Here is an 18575-nt window from a genome sequence, read left to right as displayed (position 1 = left end):
CAGGAATGCAGTGGTGTGATCAGGGCTCACTGCAGCCTTAACGTCCCAGGCTGAAGTAATCCTCCTACCTCAGCCTCTTCAGTAGCTGGGATTACAGATGCCTGCCATCATGCCTGGCTAATTTTATTTTTTTATTTTTTATAGAGATGGGGTCTTACTATGTCGCCGAGGTTGGTCTTGAAATCCTGGGCCCAAGCAATCCTCCTGCCTTGGCCTCCCATAGTGCTGGGATTACAGGTGTGAGCCACTGTGCCTGGTCAGAAACTCTTTTTTTTTTTTTTTTTTTTTTGAGACAAAGTCTCACTCTGTCACCCAGGCAGGAGTGCGGTGGCACAATCTTGGCTCACTGCAACCTCCACCTCCCAGATTCAAGCAGTTCTCATACCTCAGCCTCCTGAATAGCTATGATTACAGGAGCGTGCCACCACGCCCAGCTAATTTTTGTATTTTTAGTACAGACGGATTTTCATCTCTATTAAAAACATTGGCCAGGCTGGCCTCGAACTCCTGGCCTCAAGTAATCCACCCACATCAGCCTCCCAAAGTGTTGGGATTATAGGCATGAGCCACCATGCCCAGCCAGAAACTTTTTTTTTTTTTTTTTTGAGATGGAGTCTTGCTCTGTCACCCAGGCTGGAGTGCAATGGCACAATCTCGGCTCACTGCAACCTCCACCTCCTGGGTTCAAGTGATTCTCCTGCCTTAGCCTTCTGAGTAGCTGGGATTACAGGCCCACGCCACCACGCCCAGCTAATTTTTGTATTTTTAGTAGAGGCGAGGTTTCACCATGTTGGTCAGGCTGGTCTCAAACTCCTGACCTCGTGATCCACCTGCCTTGGCCTCTCAAAGTGCTGGGAATACAGGCGGGAGCCACCGCACCGGGCCCAGAAACTCAATTTTTTTAAATGGACAAAAAGGCTGGGCAAGGTGGCTCACACCTGTAATCCCAGCACTTTGGGAAGCTGAGGCAGGCATATCACTTGAGCCCAGGAGTTCGAGACCAGCTTAGGCAACATGACGAAACCCCGTCAATACAAAACTACAATAAAAAAAAAATCAGCTGGGTGAGGTGGTGTGTGCCTGCAGTTCCAGCTGCTTGGGAGGCTGAGGCAGGAGGATCAGCAGAGCCAAGGAGGTCCAGGCTGTAGTGAGCTGAGATTATACCATTGCACTCCAGCCTGGGCAACAGAGCAAGACCCTGTCTCAAGGAAAAAAAAAAAAGGGCAGGCAAAAGATGTGAACAGACACCTTATAAAAGAAAATATAAGTAGAACAAATAAGTACATGAAAAGGTGTTCAGCATCGCTAATCATTAGGATAATGGAAATCAAAATCACAATTAGATATCGCCTCACATCCATTAGGATGACTACTATAAAAAAACAGAAATTAACAAGTGTTGGAGAGGGTATGGAGAAATTGGAGCCCTTTTGCACTGTCAGTGGGAATGTTAAATGGTACAATTTTGCAGTGGCTGACGCCTGTAATCCCAACACTTTGGGAGGCCAACGTGGGTGGGAGGTCAGGAGTTCAAGACCAGCTTGGCCAACATGGTGAAAACCCATCTCTACTAAAAATACAAAAATTATCCAGGCGTGGTGGCGGGTGCCTGTAATCTCAGCTTCTGGGGAGGCTGAGGCAGGAGAATCACTTGAATCTCAGCTACTGGGGAGGCAGAGGTTGCAGTGAGCTGAGATCGTGCCATTGCACTCTAGCCTGGGCGACAAGAGTGAGATTCCATCTTAAAAATAAATAAATAACAAAATGGTACAATTGCTGTGAAAAAGAGTTTGGTGGTTTCTCAAAAAATTAAAAATAGGCCTGGCGTGGTGGCTCACGCCTGTAATCCCAGCATTTTGGGAGGCCGAGGTGGGCGGATCACCTGAGATTGGGCGTTTGAGACCAGACTGGCCAACATGGTGACACACTGTCCCTAATAAAAATACAGAAAATTAGCCAGGCATGGTGGCACATGCCTGTAATCCCAGCTACTCGGGAGGCTGAGGCAGGAGAATCACTTGAATCCGGGAGGCAGAGGTTGCGGTGAGCCGAGATCACGCCATTGCACTCCAACAAGAGCAAAAAACCGTCACACACACACACACACACACACAAATTAGACGTGGTGGCTGACGACTGTAATCCAGCACTTTGGGAGGCTGAGGTGGGCAGATCATTTGAAGTCAGGGGCTCAAGACCAGCCTGGCCAACCAACATGGTGAAACCCCATGTTACTATGTGGTCACGCGGGTGGGAAGTGCTCACCGCTAGTGTGTGGTCACGGGGGTGGAAAATGCTCACTGTAAATGTGTGGTCACGTGGGTGGGAAGTGCTCACTGCCAGTGTGTGGTCACGTGGGTGGGAAGTGCTCGCCCCGTGTGTGGTCACGCGGGTGGGATGTGCTCACCGCTAGCGTGTGGTCACGGGGGTGGGAACTGGTCTCCGCTAGCGTGTGGTCACGGGGGTGGGATGTGCTCACCGCTAGCGTGTGGTCAGTGGTCACAGGTTTAAGGTGAAGGCAGTCAGCCTGGATGTGTGATTTTCTTCAGCAGTCATGGAGGAGAAGGGTTGGGCTCGCCCAGTTGGGTTTTCTAAGTGAATACCGTGGAGAGGGAGCGGGAGGCGAAAAAACAGAGCCCTGTGTATAAGAGTGAAGTGTGACGACGGCCCAACAGGGAAGCGCGGGCGGCGAGACAGCCCGACGGGAGATCTCCTGAAGCGGGAGAGTCCCTGCAAGGCGAGTGAGCTGCAGGGCAGGAGGTGGAGCTCCACGGATGACTTTTGACGGGGACCTTTCGGCCCTTTGCGGCTTCTCACGGTTGAAGACCCAGGGAATGTCTAGGACTGAAGGGTGTGCGCCCCTGTCTTCTACTGTCGAAGCTTCAGGCTGTTTAGCCTCCATTTCTCCAGAAATGCCAGTCAGATTTAATTTCCAGAAACGCACATGGCACTAAGAGAATCTAGAAGACCAGGCTGAATGCAGATTAGAAAACGCCGAATGGAGCCGAATGGAGTCGAGCTGCAGCTGAGTGAATTACCAAGTAAAGGTGACAGGGCCAAAAAGGTGAGAATAACAGGAGGTGAAGAGACACGAGCCCGCCACAAGAAGGACTGAGGAACAGGGCAGCCCACGTTTTGAAAAGAATGGCTGCATTTCCAGAGTCGAAGAAAAGTGAAATCTCAGGCTCGGGAAGCCCAACGTGGTTTGAGAGGGCAAAATTACACCAAACCACACCGAGACGTGTCAGATGGTAACTGCTCTGCACCAAAAGACACGGGAAGACACCGCTAACTCACAGGGTAGGTCCGCGCGAGAGGCCTCTGGCGCGGCGGCGGGGCGGGGCCAGGAGGCTCCCAGCATGCCGCGCGCGCCCACCGCGGGACTTCGGCTCCCGGCATGCCCCGCGCATCCTCGGCGGGACTCCGACTCCCGGCATGCCGCGCGCCAGCGCATGCGTTGTGCTGCCTCGCGAGGCAGTGCCCCCTGGCGGCGGGTGGGGAACGCCGCGGGGGCGGAGCCGGAGGCGGGGGGTTGCGCTTGGTGACGGGAGGACGCGCGGCCGCCGCGCACTGGGCCGGCGGCGGCGGCGGAGGACGCCGACAGCACGGGCTGTCGCGGCAGCCGCGGCGGAGCAGCAGAGAGGCCGGGGAGCAGCGGGCGGCTCACGCGCGTCGCGCGGGCCGGGATGAAGGACTGTGGCGGCGCGGCCCGCGCGCAGCCGGCCGGTGAGGGCGCGGGCAGCGGGCGGTGGGCGGCGCGGGCCGGGAAGATGGCGGAGGGGCCGGCGCTGCGGTCCCCGTGGTCCTGGCCCAGCCTCGGCGGAGGCTCCAGGCCCGGCAGCGCGAGGAATCCAGGCCCGCGGCGACTGCAGCGGCGGGAGGGGCTGTGACTGGGCCGTGGAGGGAGGGGGCGTGGGTGTGCGGGGCCGGGCCGGGCGGGGGGCGCGGAGGCGCTAGGGGCCAAGGCCGCGCGGGGCCCGGGTGCGCGCCGACGGGCCGGGCTGGGAGTGTGAGGGTGGGTGAGTGCGCGTGTGCCCGGCCCGAAGTGGGTGTGACTGTAACCTGTCCAGGGTGGGTTGTGTCCCTGCCCTAGGTGGGTGTGAGTGTGCCCGGCCCTAATGTGGGTGTGGGTGTGCCCCTGTCCAGAGTGAGTGTGTGAGTGTGCCCCTGTCCACGGTGGGTATGAGTGTGCCTTGCCCGAGGGGAGTGTGGGTGTGCCCGGCCCCAGGGGGGTGTGAGTGTGCTCCTTCCCGAGGGGGGTGTGAGTGTGCCCGGCCCTAGGTGAGTGTGAGTGTGCCCCTGCCCGAGGGGGGTGTGAGGGGACCCCGCCCGTGGTGGGTGTGGGTGCACGTGTGCCCAGCCTGAACTCGGGGCGCCGGCCGCATTCCCGGGCGCCGTCGGAGTGGGGACAAGGTGGGTGCCCGCCGGTCGGGGCTGGTGCCCGCGTCCTGAAGGGCGGCCCGGGTGCAGGGCTGTGGTGCGCTGTGGTGCAGCCTCGGGCTTTGTCCCCGGGGCGCAGGGAGCGGGCATGGGCGTCTCCAGGTGGGGTCATGGCCGCCTGCGGGTGGGCTCTGCGGCCTCGCCTCTGCGGCAGGCGCGGGCTGGGGCTCCGGCGCTCGGAGCCTTCCCCTCCCAGTTGCCCCCCGAGCTGGAATTCCCTCGGTTGCTTCCCAGTTGCTGGAGTGCTGTGGGTGGAGGCAGCGTTCCGTGCCCAGGGCCGCGAGCGAGGCAGGCTGTGCATTTTGGGGCCCAGGACGTTTTTTATTTTAAAACGTGCAGCCGGCTCCTTGGCAGCTGTGGGTGTGTTCCGAGCCGCTTCCCACCAGCAGCTGCTGTAGGCGCTGCGCAGCTTCGGAAACGCAGCCGGGCCCCCTCCCCCTCAGTGCTGTACGGGTTTAACCAGACCTCTAGTGACCTCTGCTGAAAAACCTACAGTGGTGAGGCTTCTCGTGCCTCCTGGTGCAACAATACGGAAATTTGTCTTTTGAAGCCAGTAAGGGGAATTGGACGCTGCGTCCTAGGTGCCCTCTATAGACAGCAGGTGGTTCCGTCCGCGGCGCCAGATCCACAAGGGGCAAGGTGCGCTTCTCGCGCCGGGGGAGGGAAAGGCGATTTGATAGGAAGTGTGGCTGTAAATCGAGGAGACTCATTCCATAAACCACCCTGGGCACAGGCTCTGTAGCCATAAATGCTTGGAGTGAATGAATGGGGGTGGCGCCTCGCTCCCTGCACTTGGTCTAGCCAGCTGTCTTGCTGAGAGGCAGGGGAGCAGAGTGGACAGGAGGGCGGGTTCTGGAGCCAGGCTGCCCCCGCCTCTTGAGTCGCGACTCTTCTGTTTACTGGCTTTGTGGTTTTCGGCAAGGTCTCTGTGCCTTTGGCTTCTCGTCTGTAAAATGGGAACACTAATAATATTGGCCTCATAGGGTTGTTGTGAGGACTCAGTGAATTAAGACTTGTGAAACACTTTGTTCCTGGCACATTGTGTTTTAGAAAGTTAGGAATTGTTATTTCTGCCAAGATCTGGTGCTTCCAGGGTGCATGTGCTGGGTCAGTGGGTCTTTAGTTTCTCCAGCACTGCCAATGTAATGTAAACTTCCAGTTTACATTAAGCTGGAAGTCTGTGGCGCTGGTTTCTCACACAAGAAAGCTGAGGTTTGGATGAACACGTTTATAAAGGTAAAAGAGAAGCAAGCCTCACATACTTAGATGAATTATTATGTGATTGTTTTAAGACGTTCTTAGAGAAAAATGGCCAGGTGCGGTGGCCCACGCCTGTAATGCCAGCACTTTGGGAAGCAGGGGCGAGCAGATCGCTTGAGGTCAGGAGTTCAAGATCAGCCTGACCAACATGGTGAAACCCTGTCTCTACTAAAAATACAAAAATTAGCCGGGTGTGGTGGCTCACACTTGTAGTCCCAGCTACTCGGGAGGCTGAGACAGAGAATTGCTTGAACCCAGGAGGCGGAGCTTGCAGTGAGCTGAGATTGTGCCGCTGCACTCCAGTCTGGGCGACAGAGCAAAACTCTGTCTCAAAAAAAAAAAGAATATTTTATTTTATTTTATTTTTATTTTTATTTTTTGAGACAGAGTCTCGCTCTGTCGCCCAGGTTGCAGTGCAGTGGCACAATCTTAGCTCTCTGCAAGCTCTGCCTCCTGGGTTCACGCCATTCTCCTGCCTCAGCCTCCCGAGTAGCTGGGACTACAGGCTCCCGCCACCAAGCCTGGCTAATTTTTTGTATTTTTAGTAGAGACGGGGTTTCACCATGTTAGCCAGGATGGTCTTGATCTCCTGACCTCGTGATCTGCCGGCCTCGGCCTCCCAAAGTGCTGGGATTACAGGTGTGAGCCACCGCGCCCAGCCAGTTTTTGCTTGTTTTTGAGACAGAGTCTCACTCTGCTGGCCAGGCTGGAGTGCAGTGGTGCAATCATGGCTCACTGCAGCCTCGATCTCCTGGGCTCAAGGCATCCTCCCACCTTAGCTTCCCAAGTAGCTGGGACTACAGGTGTGTGTCACCACACCTGGCTAATTTTTTTGTTTGGTTTTGTTTGTAGGGATGGGTTTTGCCATGTCACCCAGACTGGTCTCAAACTCCTGAGCTCAACTGATCCACTGGCCTTGGCTTCCCAAAGTATTGGGATTACAGGCATGAGCCACTGTGCCCAGCCTACCATTGTTGTTATACTTCTCAGTATTATCCTTGCAACAGAAAAGGTGATTTATTAAAATAAACATTTTAAGTGACAGGGAGGACATAACAGAAAGTGAGAAGGTGGAATCACCAGCAGTGTAACATTCCGCCTGCTAAGCTGTTGTGAGAAGTAAGATTTTTTTTTTTTTTTTAGATGGAGTCTTGCTCTGTCCCCCAGGCTGGAGTGCAGTGGTGAGATCTCGGCTCGCTGTAAGCTCCACCTCCCGGGTTCATGCCATTCTCCTGCCTCAGCCTCCCAAGTAGCTGGGACTACAGGCGCCCGCCACCATGCCCGGCTAATTTTTTTGTATTTTTAGTAGAGATGGGGTTTCACCGTATTAGCCAGGATGGTCTCGATCTCCTGACCTCGTGATCCACCCGCCTCAGCCTCCCAAAGTGCTTGAATTACAGGTGTGAGCCACCGCGCCCGGCCGAGAAGTAAGATTTAACTTGCTTCAGAACATAGTGGAAAGATTTCCCATATTTCTCAAGGATATGGTCCTCCTCAAGTCTGGTCACCTCTTCCCTCTGTATCTTAGCTTTACCTTAGAAAATCGCATCTCATCACCTTTATATTGTGTGACACAAAGATTAGGGAAAACCCTTCCACCTTTAGTAGACTGTTTTGAGATTGGTGACATTTAAGGTGAGAATATTTAATGTTTAGATAGTGGTAACACAAATAGCCTAAAATAGATTTTTAAATGCCTGTCCCAGCTTTGTTTCCTACCTCTCTGCTGGGATGGGCTGTGGAAGCTGCATACTACGTAGGGAGTTAGCATGTCCTTGAACAATTTATCAACAGTAGTCCAGAGAATGCAGCCTCCTGGTAGGCTTGTACCGGCTTCTTTGGTGCTGTTGAAAAAAGGTCCATGAAATATTTTTTTTTTTTTTTGAGACGGAATCTCGCTGTCGCCCAGGCTGGAGTGCAGTGGCACGATCTCGGCTCACTGCAGGCTCCGCCCCCCAGGGTTCACGCCATTCTCCTGCCTCAGCCTCCTGAGTAGCTGGGACTACAGGCACCCGCCACCACGCCCGGCTAATTTTTTTTGTATTTTTAGTAGAGATGGGGTTTCACTGTGTTAGCTAGGATGGTCTCGATCTCCTGACCTCGTGATCCGCCCGCCTCCGCCTCCCAAAGTGCTGGGATTACAGGCGTGAGCCACCGCGCCCGGCAGAAACATGCTCTTATATTGAGACACCTACTTCTACTAGCAAAGCCCCTAAGCCCCTCTGCTGTGCCTCTTTGCTGATTCACGGTCCTGCGTCATAGACTTTATGCGATCCGTCTCACACTTAGCTTTGCAGGTGGCCTGTAAAGACACCACAAGGCATGGCTCAAAGGAGCAGACTCTGGTGTTCAGCTTGTGGAGCAGACTCCCTTGTAGAGCTGGACAGACTGCCTCGCAGAGCTGGACTACCCTGCCTGGCCTATCTCCTGTCCCTTCTCGTTACCTTTCTTGCTTCAGCAAGTGAAATCCTTACCCTCTGACACTGGCTGTTTCTGCTGCCACTGTGCTTGCCTCGTTGTGTCTTTCATCTGCCACTTAGACTTGTTCCCAAGTTTATCTGACAAGTCTTCGCTGTGCCCTGAGATTGAGTCTGACCCTGACTTCCATGCCCTGGCTACACCGTTTCCACCTGCTGTGGTCCTCCTCCTCAGCTGGTCTGCACGCCAGCTCCTCTGCCACTTCTGCTGTGTTTGGTATCAAGACACGTGAGACCAGGATTTTGCAGGGGTAGTCTTCCCTAAAACTCATGTTGGTCACTGGTGCCTGCCATCCTGCTAACCCCCTGAAATGTGATGGTGACAAAGTAATTTTATTATCATACATGTGTGAGTTTTGTTAACATGAAATAGCACCCCCCTCCATTGATAATCTTGTATGAAACTCGTACCAGTCTTTGACACAGTTGGTGTATTGTGAAAAGAGATTAGTGGCCGCTATTATGATCCATTGGGTGGAATTTTTCTTGGTGCAACATTTGGTGTGGCTTTCCCCTCCTTTTCTTTTGAGTTTTTGGATTTCTGTGGGAAAACCATAATATTTAGCATTAATAATATTTTTTTTTCAATTTTTTTTGCAAGTGTTTTCCAAGTATTGTTTTGTAGTTTTAAAATCGAACATCTAATTTATGCTCAGTTGTACTTACATTGTAGTGCCACAGACATGCTTTCAGGGAGCTTAAAAAGAAAAAAATCTGCTACAGATATGAGTCCTTCTGTGATTAAAGGCCTAACCAGTGCTCCAGACCAGGGGTCAGTACACTACAGCCCCACTGGCAGACTCCTCTGCCTGTTTTTGGAAATGAGGTTTTATTCAACAGCCGCACCTGTTTATTTCTGTATTGTCCATGGCTGCTGTGGCTGAACTGACTCCTTGTGTAGAGGCTGTGTGGCCCACAAAGCCTAAACCCTTGTTATCTGGCCCATTTACAGAAAAGTTTGCTTTAGAAGTTTAAAGGGGAGATAATTGCAGGGGGCTGCAGCAGTGAAGGGAGGCTTCAAGACGAGGTGGTCTTCTAGCTGGACCGTACTCAGTGGGATGTGAAGAGCGAAGAGTAGGGACACAGCACTGCCGACAGAAGTATTTTCACATTTTGGGAGCAAAAGTGAGAAGGTTGGTTATGTGTGGTTTCTAGCGGTTTAAAGGTTGTGTAAGGAATAATGGGAGATAAGGGTCATAATGAGAAGGTCTTTGAATTCCAGTTAAAGGCTTTAGATTTTAATTTTCTTTTTGTTTTTGAGATAGAGTCTTGTTTTGTCGTCCAGGCTGGAGTGCAGTGGCACGATCTCAGCTCACTGCAAGCTCTGCCCCCCAGGGTTCACGCCGTTCTCCTGCCTCAGCCTCCCGAGTAGCTGGGTCTACAGGCGCCCGCCACCACGCCCAGCTAATTTTTTGTATTTTTAGTAGAGATGGGGTTTCACCGTGTTAGCCAGGATGGTCTCGATCTCCTGACCTCGTGATCCGCCCGCCTCGGCCTCCCAGTGTGCTGGGATTACAGGTGTGAGACACCACGCCCGGCGTAGATTTTAATTTTCTAGCTAACAGGGAGCCACCGCAGGCAGCTTTGTGAGTAGGGGATGTCCTGATTAATGGTTTAGGGAGATTGAATTGGCAATGCCCTGTAGGATGGGTTGGTGAAGGAAGAAATCCACATCCGGGAGTTTACTGGACGGCTTTCTCCAGGGCGAGGTGCAGTAGCAACTCCAGCACTGCAGCGCTCACAGCAGCAGAGGCTGATTCCTGCCCGCATTTCATTTGCTTGTGACTCTTTTCCAAGAGTCTTCATTTCCAGACCCAGGACCAGGCCTTATGTGGCACATGCTGTTTTTATGGCAAGAGAGTGGCAGAAACCTAGCGTCTTTTCCAGCACCATCCTGGACTGGCGTCTCAGGGTCCACGGACCAAAGCAGGGTGTGACGCACAGCCTTCTTATGGGGAAGGGTGAGCCCCTGCTCGGACGCTGTGCCGAAGAGAGCTAAGGAGCCCGCGCCTGCTGTCTGGGCCATCTCACCATGACTGAAGGTGCAGCTGGACGTCTCCCCTCAGCCTCAGACGCTGGACACTGGAGCTGGCCACCATGTGCAAGAGCCCCTGAGGCGGCTCAGACTCAGCACCCACATTCACTTCTGGCCTCAACCCTTTGGGGCTTTGGGACCTCCATCTGCTTGGTCACCACCTAGAAGTTTGGCATGCTGGGTCCTCCTCTCAGCTGCCGTGCGGTACGGCTCCAGGTCCTGTTGCTAGTTCCCCCTGAACGGTGATCAGAACCCTTGCCTGAGCGGGACCTGCGCCATGTCCCTCCTGCACTAGGCTGTGCCTCCTGGGGCTCCCCTGCCCCAGCCTTGAGCCGCTCTCCTGTCTCTGCCACATAGCTGCTCAGATGATATACACAGGGCAGTGGTCTCCCCAGGGGTGATTCTGACACCACTCCCCACCCCGCTGCCACATTTGGCAATATTTGGAGACATTTTTGGTTGTCCCAACTAGGAGGGGATGGCCAAGGATTTGTGGAGGCCAGGGATGCTGTTGAAATCCTACAGTGCACAGGATGGCGCCAGGCTCAGAGCGTCTAGGCGAGTGACTCTGCTGCCTGGCTCTCCTCCCTGGCTCCCCAGTGCCTCCTGGACCATGCTCCACAGTGCTGCATGACCCCAGCCTACTCTGCTCTCCAGAAAAACTGCCACGTGGTTGTGGGCCAAGCCTTTCTTGGCATCCCTCCTTCCAAAACTAAGCCAAGCTCACTGGTTCCTTCAGCCCTTTGACTCAGACTCAGGTAATGTCCGAGGGAGCGCCTCCTGGATCCCTGCCTTGTCCTCAGGTGCTCCACCCCTTCTCGTAGTGCTCTAGATGGTGCTTTTGGTCACTGCACAATCACATAATATTTTCTCCCCTCTGGACTGGGAAGTCCTTGAGGGCAACAGATACATTTGTATTTTCTTTTTTTTTTTTTAGAGAGTGAGTCGGTGGGTTGCCCAGGCTGGAGTGCAGTGGTATGATCACAGCTCATTGCAGCCTCCATCTCCTGGGCTCAAGTGATCCTCCCACCTTGGCCTCCCAAAGTGCCAGGATTGTTGACATGAGCCATGGCACCTGGCTGTTTGTGTTCTGAATGTCTTGCTGCAGATTGCAACATTTTCTTTGAGCACTGGCTTCAGTAAAGATGATTGGGTTTAGGATGGGGAGTTGCCCTCAGAATGGCTGGCGCAGCAGCGGGAGGGACTCCTTGACACATTTCCCACATTGGCTGCTTCCAGCTTCCTGGGCCTCTCTTGTAACTTGCTTTCCTAAGTATAAATGTCTTGATTCTCACAGATTCTCTTTATTTTTGCTTTCTAGAAAGTTTCAATTTTGTTTATTACTATTTTTGAGCAGATAATATACATGGTTCAGAAGTACAAAGGGAGCTCAGTGAAGCCTCCTAGTCTCTACCCTGGAACCTGGTTCCCCTGGAAGCTTTGCTGGACCAGCTTCTTATGTATCCTTCGAGAGATACTTTGTAACTTTGCAAGCAAACAAGTGTATCTATTCTTTTTTTTCCTTACCCTTTTCTTTTTAAAAAGTTTCTGAACTTTGCCTTTTTCAACTAGGTTTGAGAGATCTTTCCATATCAGTACATTTTCCGGTACCTTCTTTCCATGACTGCACTGTATTCGGCTGTATGGAGGTGCTGTGGAATTTTCATGCAGTTATGAGCAACGCTATAGGCACGGTGTTTTGCAAATATACCTGTAGGACCCATTCTAGAAATAGCATCTCTTTCTTCAATCACCATTTATTCAGTCATATCAGGGTTTGCTCTAGTCTCTTAGTGTCTTTATTTCTGCACTTCCTTTGGTCATTTATTTCTCGTAATTATCTCATCTCTCTTTATTTTAAATAATATAGTAGGTCAAATTAAATGAGTGTCTCAGTTGGAAACTGGTTCACCTTTTGTGTGTTCTTTTGGTTGAGTGACTGGAAATATACACGTCCACGCAGAAACTTGTCCATGAGTGTTCACAGCAGCCAGAAAGTGGAAACAACCCAAATGTCCATCAACAGATGAATGGATAAACACAATGTGGTCCATGCCTGCAATGGAGTATTGTTTGGCAATAAAAGGAAGTGAGTTACTGATTCATGTTATAATGTGTGTGAACCTTAAAAATATGCAGGCCAGGCGCAGTGGCTCAAGCCACTAATCCCAGCACTTTGGGAGGCCAAGGCGGGCGGATCACGAGGTCAAGAGATCGAGACCATCCTGACCAACATGGTGAAACCTTGTCTATACTAAAAATACAAAAATTAGCTGGGCGTGGAGGTGAGAGGTGACAACGTGCTAGCAGCCCTCGCTCGCTCTTGGCGCCTCCTTGGCGTCCACTCTGGCCACACTCGAGGAGCCCTTCAGCCCACCGCTGTGCTGTGGGGGCCTCTCTCTGGGGCTGGCCGAGGCCGGAGCCGACTCCCTCCGCTCACCTCCCGGTGAGCGGAGGGAGAGGCATGGGCGGGAGCCGAGGCTGTGGCTGGCGCCTGCTGAGCTTAATCGGTGACGAGCTCCCTCTGGGCTGCCGGAGTGCCTGGGCTAGGTGTCGCAAAGTCCCACCATTGGGAGGTGAAGCCAGCTGGGCTTCTGGGTCGGGTGGGGACTTGGGGAACTTTTCTGTCTAGCTAAAGGTTTGTAAATGCACCAATCAGCACCCAGTGTCTAGCTCAAGGTTTGTAAACACACCAATCAGTGCTCTGTGTCTAGCTAATCTAGTGGGGACTTGGAGAACTTTTGTGTCTAGCTAAAGTATTGTAAATGCACCAATCAGCACTCTCTGTTTAGCTGAAGGTTTGTAAACACACTAATCAGCACCCTGTCAAAACGGACCAATCAGCTCTCTGTAAAATGGGCCAATCAGCTCTCTGTAAAATGGACCAATCAGTAGGACGTGGGTAGAGCCAGATAAGGGAATAAAAGCAGGGCACCCAAGCCAGCAGCGGCAACCGGCTGGGGTCCCCTTCCATGCTGTGGAAGCTTTGTTCTTTCGCTCTTTGCGCTAAATCTTGCTGGTGCTCACTCTTTGGGTCTGCGCCGCCTTTATGAGCTGTAACACTCACCGCAAAGGTCTGCAGCTTCGCTCCTGAAGCCAGCAAGACCCAGAACCCACTGGGAGGGAAGAACAACTCCTGACGGGAGGGAAGAACAACTCCTGACGGGAGGAAGAAACAACTCTGGACACACTACCTTTATGAACCGTAACACTCACCATGAAGGTCTGCAGCTTTACTCGTGAAGCCAGCAAGACCACGAACCCACCGGAAGGAACAAACAACTCCAGACGCACTGCCTTTAAGAGCTGTAACACTAACCACGAAGGTCTGCAGCTTCACTCCTGAGGCCAGCGAGACCATGAACCCACCAGAAGGAATGAACAACTCCAGACACACTGCCTTTAAGAGCTGTAACACTAACCACGAAGGTCTGCAGTTTCACTCCTGAAGTCAGCAAGACCACGAACCACCAGAAGGAACAAACTCCGGACACACCATCTTTAAGAACTGTAACACTCACCGCGAGGGTCCGCGGCTTCATTCTTGAAGTCAGCAAGGCCAAGAACCCACCAATTCCGGACACAGTGGTGTACCGGGAGGCAGAGGTTGCAGTTAGCCGAGATCATGCCACTGCACTCTAGCCTGGTGACAGAGTGAGACTCTGTCTCCAAAAAAAAAAAAAAAAGCTAAGTGAAAGAAGCTGGAAACATACTGTATGATTCTAATGGCATTGGTGGCTTGTCTGGAGTGGCTGCTGCCACAATGCTGGCTGCAGTTGGGGAGGCTTGGGGCTGCATGGTCCACGGAGCTGGTGGGAACTGGGAACAGGCAGGAGCCGCACGCCCTTCCAAGTTGGAGGGGTGGGAGCCTGGCCCTCCTGGGCACAGCTGCAGCTGCCCAGCTGTGGCTGTGGACCCAGACATCCCTGCTCTCTTGAGGACTCAGGAAGCCCCCCTTCCCCTGCAGACTCAGAAGCAGGCCAGCCTGCTCCCGCTGCCTGGCCTTTCCCTGCTCCTGGTGCCCACGTCAGTTTTGGAACAAAGTTGAGGCTGAGCCCAGGCACCGTTGCAACCTGGCCAGGTGTGCATATACTTGGGGCAAAACTGACATGCCAGCCCCCTGCCTTCTCGGCCGCCTTCGGACTTTGGGTGCCGACGAGCGAGCACAGGAGGGAGCCCGAGGAGGGGCTGAGGGCAGCTTGGCGCAGGCCTGCAGGAGCCCCTCAGCAGGAACAGCCCGGGCACCATGGACGGCAGGTTGATGGCAGCAGGAGGCAGACAGGCTCCTGGGTGGAAAGGGGTAGGTCCCTGGTGAAGCCCCATGTTCAAGTCAGGGACAGCCTGAAGCCTGGGGGCTGGGCTGCCAGTTCCATGGACCAGAGTAAGAGTTTATGGTGCTTCTTCTGGGCCTGTCCACGGCCACCCATGAACCAGTCAGCACATACATTCTCCCCTCTGAAGCCCATAAAAATCCTGGACTCAGCCAGACTCAGGCAAACAACAGGACAGCCTGCCTGCAGATAGGGTAGGAGCTAACCAGTCCGAGTCCCCTCTCTGCTGAGAACTGGACAGTCGTCGGGACAACCCGTATGTGGAGAGGAGCTGCCCACCGTGACCGTGTGTGGAGAGGAGCCGCCCACCGTGACTGTGTGTGGAGAGGAGCCGCCCACCGTGACCGTGTGTGGAGAGGAGCTGCCCACTGTGACTGTGTGTGGAGAGGAGCTGCCCACCCTGGGTCTCCTGAGGGCTGCTCTGTTGCCCAGTGAAGCTCTCCTCCACCTCGCTCACCCTCCAGTTGTTCACGTACCTCATTCCTCCTGGACATGTGACAAGAACTTGGGACCTGCTGAATGGCGGGACTAAATGAGCTGCAACACAAACAGGGCTGAAACACACACTCCCCCCGACCACCGCCCCCTACCACTCACCACATTGCAAGTAATGAAAAGGAGAGAAGAGCTGCAGCACTTTGGGGAGCCCAGACCTAGGATCTCCTCGAGCCAGGGCTGTGACACCCTCTTTGGGGTCCTGTGGTTCCTGGCATCTCCAGACTTCCGGATGCCACAGCATTCCCCTCATCTAGATGCAGGTGCCCACAGTGGAAGCCATGTGCAGTACATCTGGTCAAGCCACAGCCTCACACAGAGCTGGCACCTGGAGCAGCCTGCCCTGCTGCAGCTGGCATTCCTGGCTATGCACGGTGGCCTGACCCTGCGCTTGCTTGCCCACACACCCCTTGCCACTTTGCGCCTGGCTTGCACTTGGCAGGTGTGGGATCTGGGCCAGTAGTGCGAGCTGAGCGCAGCCTGCCAGGCTGAGTGGGCGGAACGATCCCAGTGGGCATGAGCAGTACTCAGGCAGAAGGTGCCACTGGCCACAGCGGTTTCCGGCTGGTGAAGCGACACCCCAAGGATCTCATGACAATTCCGTTTATGTGAAGTGTCCAGAAGAAGTGAATCTGTAGAGATAGAAAGTAGATTAGTGGTTGCCAAGGGCTGGGGGATGACAGCCAAGAGGTATGGAATTTCTTTTAGCATAATGAAAATACTCTAAAATTGACTGTGGTGAAGGTTGCACATATCTGTGAATATACTAAAAATAACCTAAAATCATATATTTTAGTTGGGTGAATTGTATGTAATGTGAATTCTCTCTCAGTGAAGCTGTTAAAAACAGGAGTGACTAGGATTTTTCTGAAGAGAACATTGCAAGGTGAGACTCAGAAGGCTGCATGCCCGCAGAGGGCCGTGGTGCAGGTGTGTTCCTGGGGGCTTTGGCAAGGCGATAAGTCCCTGATCAGTTTCTTTTCTTTCTTCCTCTGTTTTTTTTTTTTTGAGACAGGTTCTCGATCTATCACCCAGGCTAGGGGGCAGTGGCATGATCTCTGCTCACTGTATCTTTGACGTCCTGGGCTCAAGCGATCCTCCTGCCTCAGCCTCCCAAGTAGCTGGAACAATAGGTGCATGTCACCATGCCCAGCTAATTTTTGTAATTTTTGTAAAGGCAGGATTTCACCATGTTACCCAGGCTAGTTTCGAACTCTTGGTCTCAAGTGATCCTCCTACTTCTGCCTCCCAAAGTGCTAGGATTACATGAACCACTGTGCCTGGACCCTGATCAGTGTCAAATTTCAGGTGGTAGCAGATGCTACACTGGTCTCCGTGCAGAAGACTTGAGTTAAACATTGACTTAATCGCTGCCTGTGTGATTGAGCACAGATAAGTCAGTTAAGCACTCGAGCTCTCATCTGCAGATAAGATGCTTGTCCTGCTTATTTGTTCAAGGTTGTTGTGAAGCTGAAGAATGGCTGAGTCTCAGTGGGTTCTGTAAATTACTGTTATTTGTGTATAATAGGAGTTTTAAAAATTAATTTCAACACTAAGAGGCTGATGAACCAGCCTCTTGCAGGGTGGTCTAAGACAGCGCACACAGAGCACAGTTGATGGCGGTGTAGACAGATGTGAGTTATGGGAGCACCAGTGTCTCCCCAGCTCCTGGCAGCCAGGGTGCTGGACGCAGGGTCCAGAACCCCTTGTCTGGCCAACAGTGTTTGAGTCTATTTTCCTTTCTTGCCATGCTCCTTTCATCTTTTCTGCTTTTTCTCTTGATTATTACTTTCAGTTACTAGAGGCCCCAACACTATCCAGAGTGGCTGATGCTTCCTTCATGGGTTGAGTTTACTGTTAGCCTTGAGATACTCCTAGTGGTTTTCTGTTACAGTCCCTTCAAGCATTCCCTGGGATGACAGTGGTGGCCCCCATGTTCCTCCTGGCACTCAGGGCTGTGCTGAAGCCTCTGCAGTGTAAGTTTTCCCAGCATCTGCCTGCCTGCTGCATGTGTGGCTGATAAAGGGGAGCAGCCTCTGAAACTCTAGGTGCTGTGTTTCTATTTAATTGCGGCTGTGTTGACCTTTTATTTTCTATTCAGAATTCAGCCGTGCTGTGGAAATTCCTACATCTGGGAGGGGTAGTGCTGTGATGTCCCTGAGACCCTCGTTTACAGCATGTGCTAGAATCACAGACGGCGTCCAGGGACAGTGTGGGGCTTTCTGCCCAAGGCCACTGGGGCCCAGGATGAACCTCACTTGGGCAGAGCCCGTCTCCATTACGCTGGCAGGGCTCTCACACCTGGTCTTGTGTTTGCCAGGCCCACCCACACTTATCTCGCCCCTGTCTCTACTGTGGCCTGTATGTGCCAGCCACTTGCCAGTCAGATACCCCTGACAGGGAGGAGACAGACTAGGCCTCTGGTGGGGGACACGGGAGTGAGTTGTGCTAACATCCTGTGGACAGCAGAGGTGGCCATGTGCCTGGGGTCGTACGGAGAACCCTAGGGTGGCTGGCCGGGAGGGGTGTGGAGTTCAGGTGGGCTTTCTGGAGAAGGGGTGTCTTGTCTGGAAAGGAGGGGTATCGGCAGCTGAGCCTTGGGCCATTCACCAGGCGCAAAAAGAGCGCCCCTCAGGCGGGAGGGACACGCAGCTGGAGCCAGCAGCTCTGTGTGACTGGAGTGTCTGGCGAGAGCCCAGGCGAGCAGGCATCTGGGGGTCAGTGAGCAGGTGGGAGAGTGGTGTTTGCAGCGTGTAGAGTGAGACTGTCTCCTGAAGGGGAGCACTTCTCAGCTTGAGCCCCACCTTCGGAGTCAGCATGCAGTTAGGAAGAGTGAAGTGGTTGGCAATAGCTTCTTTCAACTCCAGCTTTATTCGTTCATTTCTTTTGCGGAAAACATCAGAACTTATGTGAAGTTATTATCCACCCTTGACCCATTCTGATGTATTTTAAATGGTAAGTCATCTGCAGAATCTGCCTGTTGGTGACCCTGTGCCCCTGGCTGGGAGATGCTGCAGGGCAGAGACTCTTGTCAGTGACCTGCAGAGCCTGGCATGGGCCCCAGATGCAAGGATGAGACACCTAACATAGGCCTCATTCCACAGAGAGAACTGACATTAGGATTTACAAACTGGAATTAATTAGCATGTGCTTTGTATGTGAAGGGCTCTGGTTGGGTATTGGGAGAAGCTTGGCGGCCCTGAGGCTTAGCAGCACTGCGTGTCCTGAGTGTGAGCACATGTGTGTGGTGGGGGTCTCTGGTGTGGGAGGAGGGAGCAGCACCAGGCAGCGTCGTCAGAGCTGGATTGGGTGGTCATGCCTTTCTGGTCATCCATTCCATGGATAACTGAGTGCCAGTCAGTGGTGCTGGGGGCTGGCAGTGCAGGGGTAAAGCATTTGTCTCTTGAAGCTCAGACTCTAGTGCAGGGAACAGATACACACAGTGGGCAACTGCGGTGTGTGGTCTAAAGGACGGGAATGAAGCTGTGAGAGCAAATCTAGCATGCTTCACTTAGATGAGGAGCTCAGGGCAAGCCT

General features: G+C 53.2%; 1 protein-coding gene across 4 annotated transcripts in view; it reads left to right on the top strand.

The window, feature by feature from the left end:
- Window positions 1–3543: 3543 nt before the first annotated feature.
- ARHGAP39 (Rho GTPase activating protein 39) overlaps window positions 3544–18575 on the top strand; it is a 149281-nt gene continuing 134249 nt past the window's right edge. For 2 of the 4 annotated variants that reach the window (XM_055287701.2, XM_055287698.2), the window contains exon 1: window positions 3544–3726. The gene's annotated coding sequence lies outside the window, so the exon portion shown is untranslated. The remainder of the gene's footprint in view (window positions 3727–18575) is intronic. The other 2 variants (XM_055287703.2, XM_055287702.2) reach the window with 1 other exon arrangement.

Source organism: Symphalangus syndactylus, chromosome 7, assembly GCF_028878055.3.
Source record: "Symphalangus syndactylus isolate Jambi chromosome 7, NHGRI_mSymSyn1-v2.1_pri, whole genome shotgun sequence".
Lineage (NCBI taxonomy): Eukaryota > Metazoa > Chordata > Mammalia > Primates > Hylobatidae > Symphalangus > Symphalangus syndactylus.
This window is presented reverse-complemented; position numbering and strand designations above follow the sequence as displayed.